Raw genomic sequence first — 6,745 nt, forward strand, 5'->3', positions numbered from 1 at the left:
AGGAGTATCTTTGTGGCATTCTCTGTATTTCCTGAATTTGAATGTTGGCCTGCCTTACTAGGTTGGGGAAGTTCTCCTGGATGATATCCTGCGGAGTGTTTTCCAATTTGGTTCCATTTTCCCCATCACTTTCAGGCACATCAATCAGATGTAGATATGGTCTTTTCACATAATCCCATATTTCTTGGAGGCTTTGTTCATTTCTTTTTACTCTTTTTTTCTCTACACTTCTCTTCTTGCTTCATTTCATTCATTTTATCTTCAATCACTGATACTCTTTCTTCCAGTTGATCAAGTCAGTTACTGAAGCTTGTGCATTTGTCAGTAGTTCTTGTGTCATGGTTTTCATCTCTATCAGTTTGTTTACGATATTCTCTGCATTGATTATTCTAGTTATCCATTCTTCCATTCTTTTTTCAAGGTTTTTAGTTTCTTTGCACTGGGTATGTAGTTCCTCCTTTAGCTCTGAGAAGTTTGATCGACTGAAGCCTTCTTCTCTCAACTTGTCAAAGTCATTCTCCGTCCAGCTTTGTTCCATTGCTGGCGATGAGCTGCATTCCTTTGGAGGAGGAGATGTGCTCTGATTTTTTGAATTTCCAGTTTTTCTGCACTGCTTTTTCTCCATCTTTGTGGTTTTATCTGCCTTTGGTCTTTGATGCTGGTGATGTACTGATGTGGTTTTGGTGTGGGTGTCCTTTCTGTTTGTTAGTTTTCCTTCTAACAGTCAGGACCCTCAGCTGCAGGTCTGTTGGAGTTTGCTTGAGGTCCACTCCGGACCCTGTTTGCCTGGGTATCAGCAGCGGAGGTTGCAGAAGATATAACATTGCTGAACAGTGAGTGTTGCTGTCTGATTCTTGCTCTGGAAGCTTCATCTCAGAGGTGTACCCAGCCATGTGAGGTGTGAGGTGTTAGTCTGCACCTAGTGGGGGATGTCTCCCAGTATTAGGCTACTCAGGGGTCAGGGACCCACTTAAGCAGGCAGTCGGTCCGTTCTCAGATCTCAACCACCATGCTGGGAGAACCACTGCTCTCTTCAAAGCTGTCAGACAGGGACATTTACATCTGCAGAGGTTTCTGCTGCTTTTTGTTTAGCTATGCTATGTTCCCAGAGGTGGAGTCTACAGAGGCAGGCAGGCCTCCTTGAGCTGTGGTGGGCTCCAACCAATTCGAGCTTCCGGGTGGCTTTGTTTACCTACTTAAGCCTCAGCAATGGTGGGCGCCCCTCCCCTAGCCTTGCTGCCGCCTTGCAGTTAGATCTCAGACTGCTGTGCTAGCAATGAGGGAGGCTATGGTACCCTCTGGGCCAGGTGTGGGATACAATCTCCTGGTGTGCTCTTTGCTAAGACCCTTGGTAAAGCACAGTATTAGGGTGGGAGTTACCCGATTTTCCAGGAGTTGTGTGTCTCAGTTTCCCTTGACTAGGAAAAGGAATTCCCTTCCCCCTTGTGCCTCCCAGGTGAGGCGATGCCTCGCCCTGCTTCAGCTCTCGCTGGTTGGGCTGCACCCGCTGACCAGCACCGACTGTCTGATATGCCCCAGTGAGACGAACCCGGTACCTCAGTTGAAAATGCAGAAATCACCCATCTTCTGTGTCACTCAGGCTGGGAACTGGAGGCTGGAGCTGTTCCTATTTGGCCATCTTGGGCACCCCCCAGGTATTTCTTTATAGCAGCGTAAGAACCAACTAATACATCTTGGGAAATACACTATAATGAAACACTTTCACATTTCTGCCGAATGGAATGAGCAAGTAGTATAATTAGCCTTATATCAGTTAGATTCAAGTTTTGCAGCCAAATGAGTTTCAGAAAATGTATGTTTGGAGTTTTTAAATTTCAGAAATCTGGATTAGGAAATGTAGGCCTGCATTTAGAAGCTTAACGTCCTTGTTTTCCCGAGAAAGCTTCGATTTGGCAAACCAAGCCATGTAAGCCAGGCCCATCACAGATACAAATTTTTTCATTGACAAATACTGAAGTGCTTTAAATTAGCCTGTAGTTTGAAATACATAAACTAATTTAAGAAAGGAAAACTGCAAGTTACCACATTTAAAGTAAACAAGTCATATAATTTCACACAATAGGTCTTCATGTTTAGCCACTTGCTACAGTTTGGAGTTGACAGCTTTCAGGTGAGCCACTATAAAGGCTGTAGTAAAGAAAAGGGGAATTCTCGAGTTCAAATTTACCTGGTACTTCTGCTCTCGCCCAACCCTTGGGCTTCAACCTAAGGACTTGAATAAAAGGGAAAGCACCAAAAAAAACTCCAAGAAAGCATAGTTTTGACTGTCTTTGGGAAAGGCATCCTAATTTGAAGGTAGTAGATTAGATAGTAATATAATACATGTCTAAGAAAAGGGAAAATATCATTTAGCCCCATCCTACAATACTGCCAAGCCCTCAGTTTTCTAAGGATGGTAAATGGTGACATATAGGGTGACTTTAGATAAGAGGTTATTAGATGAAAAGGACTGGTGTGAATATTAAAATATTTAAAATGCAAAATCTTTGCTGTCTTGGCATTAGTGTGTCTGTAACTTTAAAATGCTAATTAAGAGACATATTAAACACATATATATTTATGTACATACATAAAGAAGTCAAAGTACAATTTTTATTTTAATGGATATGAATATGTTACATAACAATGACTAGACTTGTGTTTTCAAAGCCTTTTTAAATAATATACCCCTTTCGGCCTGGCACGGTGGCTCATGCCTGCAATCCCAGAACTTTGTGAGACCGAGGCAGGTGGATTACCTGAGATCGGGAGTTCAAGACAGCCTGGTCAACATGGTGAAACCCAGACTCTACTAAAAATACAAAAATTAGCTGGGCATGGTGGCAGTGCCTGTAATTCCAGCAACTCAGGAGGCTGAGGCAGGGGAATCTTTTGAACCTGGGAGACAGAGGTTGCAGTGAGTGGAGATTGTGCCATTCCACTCCAGCCTGGGTGACAGAACGAGACTCTGTCTCCAAAAAAATAAAAAATCTACTCTTCTCATCCTTATATCCTATCTCTTTAATTGTTATAATGGCTCTGGAAAGAAAGGAGGGAAGATATATATATTTATATATATATAAATATATATTTACATATATATAGAGAGAAACAGAGTTTCACTCTTTTTGCCCAGGCTGGAGTGCAATTGCATGATCTCGGCTCACTGCAACCTCTGCCTCCCGGGTACAAGCATTCTCCTACCTCAGCCTCCCAAATAGCTGGGATTACAAGTGTGTGCCACCACGACCAGCTAATTTTTGTATTTTTAGTGGAGATGGGATTTCACTATGTTGGCCAGGCTGGTCTCAAACTCCTGACCTCACATGATCTGTCTGCCTCGGCCTTCCAAAGTGCTGGGATTACAGGCATAAGCCACCTCTCCTGGCCAGAAGATGTAATTTTTATAACCAACATCTTAAAGAAGAGGAAATAGAGAACTAAAGGTTTTATTTAAAAATCACATGACTAATAAGGGAACAAAGCCACAATCCATAGCCACTCTAATCCCATGTTCCTTATACAGATTGAGTATACTTTATTCAAAATGCTTGGGACCAGATGTGTTTCAGATTTCAGAATGTTTTGGATTTTGTAATATTTGCACAAACATAATGAAATACCTTGCAGATAAACCCCAAGTCTAAAACAATATTCAGTTTTATGATTCCATATATCTTATACACATGACCTGAAGTAATTTTATACAATATTTTAAGTAATTTTTGGTGTGAAACACAGTTTGTGTACATTAAACCATCAGAAACAAAGGCGTCACTATCTCAGTCACCCACATAGACAATCTGTGGTTGTTTGTCATTCATAACACCAAATTTATATACTACTGACAAGCAATCATATTCTTACACTTATTCACATATAAATACACAAAAGTGAAAAAAATGATGTATCACTAACACAGTGAAAAGATAATGTGTTCGGAATAACTAGGTATCACAGTAGAATCACTAGAATACCTGTATCAGCTGTGAACCAACAGCAACAACAAGTAATGCAGGCTTTTAGTGTCCACCTATGATGCTGTGTTTTGATTAAAAAGTTACGATACACTATTTTTTCTTAGGTAAAAAGAAACAGCGGAAACAGCTGAGAAATCAGGGAATGGGTCCTACAGGGATAAGGGGCTTTCTGCTGGATGGCTTTTTAAAATGCTTCCTCCAGGGTCATCTGCCCATTAACAGTGAATTTTGTCTAGAAGTCTCTTTTTGATTTTATAAACTCCCATGATTTCTTGTTCTGTTATGAATGCACCATGCTCTAGTCCTTCAACAAGCCCATAACATATTTTCATCATGTCATCTGTAGGTACTTTTTGTGCAATGTTGAAAACATTTTCATTGTCACTATTACCACAATCGCTTTGATTCAGAGTGACTTCTGCAATTTCACCATCAGTCAATGAAGGAACAACTTGTTATCAATGTTAAAAACTTCTGTGATAACCACTTCTTCCAGTTTACTGACAAACTCTGAGGGCATATTTTTTTCTCACTTGACATAGGGAATCTTTCCAAGTAACCTCCTTTTTACTGAATATAGTAATAAGTCAGAGGTTGTACCAGGCATGCAAAACTGTGTCTTTAGTTACTGTGTTCCAAGTATTGACAACAGCATATAGAGGATCCTTCATGCTAAGCTCCCTTTGAAAACCTTCCCACACCCAGGCCTCTGTTCACTGCTGCTAGCATGCTGTTCAAGAAAGTGTTTTTGGCCAGATGGGGTGGGTCACGTCTGTAATGCCAGCACTTTGGGAGGCCAAGGTGGGTGAATCACAAGATCAGGAGATCGAGACCATCCTGGCTACCACAGTGAAATCCGGTCTCTACTAAAACTACAAAAAATTAGCCAGGCATGGTGGCACATGCCTGTAGTCCCAGCTACTCAGGAGGCTGAGGCAGGAGAATCGCTTGAACCTGGGAGGCGGAACTTGCAGTGAGCTGAGATCATGCTACTGCATTCTAGCCTGGGTGACAGAGTGAGATTCCATCTCAAAAAAATAAATTAATTAAAAATTAAAAAAGGGTTTTTGTATTTACTTTTCATTGCTCTAAGGATAGTCTGTTTACATGGCTGAATTAATGAACTCACATTTAGGGGAAAGTACATGGCATAAACATTATTTTTGATGAGAATTTCAGCTGCAGGATGAGTAGAACAGTTGTCAAGGAAAAACAAAATCTTGCAGTCAATATCCAGTTCAGCTTCCCAGCAGTGAGCAGGAGGTACTAGCATAGAATGTTTGGGTGAAGCCAATAAGAAAAGCTGTTCCTGGTAACCCATGCATTTTTTAGTAGCATAATAATTGGTAAGAAATTCACTCCTTGGAAACAGTGAGGACGCAAGCTTTTTGCCTATCACAGCAGGTTTGCATTTATGCGTGCCTGCTGCATTAGCACATTCCAGCACAGTTATTCTGTCTTTGGCATCCTTCATTCCTGCAGAGACTGTCTAGTGAACTGTGGTCAATATCTTTCTGGAGGAACAATGCCAAAACAGTGATGTTTCATCAGCATCACAGAATTGTCCTGGTGTCAGATTTTTATCAGTGATGACCTTGACAGACTCAATGATGAATTTCTCCACTGCTTTGTGACCAGCAGATGTTTTGTCACCACAAATCTCTAAAGATTTAATGCCATGTCTTTTCTTAAATTTCTGTGTCCAGCCTGTTGAATATTTACAGTTCTCTTCAACTTTCAGTTCACTGTGCTAGATCTTTGCTTGTTTCATGATCAGTATACCATTATGTGGCATATGTTCATCTACATGTTGACAAATCCACTCTTTCCGTACCTAAGCAAGATCTTCATCATTAGCTTTATTCAGTGCTATTCTATTTTTCATTAACTTCCATTAGTCATTTTCAGGATAGAACAGTTTATCCTTATTTTTCTTCAGATCACATAAGGTGTTCATACCAACACTGTACTCTTCTCTTCTATGTTGCATATGTACACTATTCTTCCTTTTCTCCAAAAGCTTGACTTTCTGTGCTATAGATAAGCATAAATGTTTCCTCTTATTCTTACCACTCTTATTACCCAGAGGGATAGCTGCAGGCCTTTTTGACATTTCCAACAATATTTCAACACCACAAAATGGCATTTTGGAAAATCTGCCATTGGTATGTCTGGCCTGCACACGTGCCATTTTATTACCCTTTGTGAGTGTGCATCCCTGGGGAAATCTGGGTATGCATGGAAAAGATGTACCACAGTTAAAAGGGGCTCTGTGTGTGTGTGTGTGTTTCCCCTTGGGAACACTAAATAAACTGCGTTGTGTGCATTTTGACTGTGACCCATTGCATGAGGTCAGGTGTGAAATTTTCCATTTGTGACATCATGGCAGCACTCTAAAAGTTTCAAAGTTTGGAGCATTTCAGATTTTGAATTTTTGTATTATGGATGCTCAGCTGGTACTTCCTACTGTATCACATACACAAAGTGAAGTAAGTCACATTGTATGTATAGAATAGACTATAAAGAATTATTTTAAATGAGTATATGGACATACATAGTGATTTTTTTTCAGCCTTTCCAATAGGAAATGTCCCATTGGTTACTCAAAGCAAAAAAAAAAAAAAAGACTCAAGTAAATGTCAATATATTATCCTTAACACCTGATGAAAGTTAAGTCTGTCATTTCGAATCCTCAGGATGTTATCAATTTGTTTAAGATCTTTTAACATACCCTTTATATATGTGTGTGTGTGTGGAGTGAGAAC

General features: G+C 40.2%; 1 protein-coding gene across 2 annotated transcripts in view; it reads right to left on the reverse strand.

Moving 5' to 3' along the window:
* ERBB4 (erb-b2 receptor tyrosine kinase 4) overlaps nucleotides 1-6,745 on the reverse strand; it is a 1,212,321-nt gene that overhangs the window by 343,147 nt on the left and 862,429 nt on the right. The gene's annotated exons all lie outside the window — the stretch shown is intronic.

Source organism: Rhinopithecus bieti, unplaced genomic scaffold (assembly GCF_001698545.2).
Source record: "Rhinopithecus bieti isolate Rb0 unplaced genomic scaffold, ASM169854v2 scaffold_1070, whole genome shotgun sequence".
NCBI lineage: Eukaryota > Metazoa > Chordata > Mammalia > Primates > Cercopithecidae > Rhinopithecus > Rhinopithecus bieti.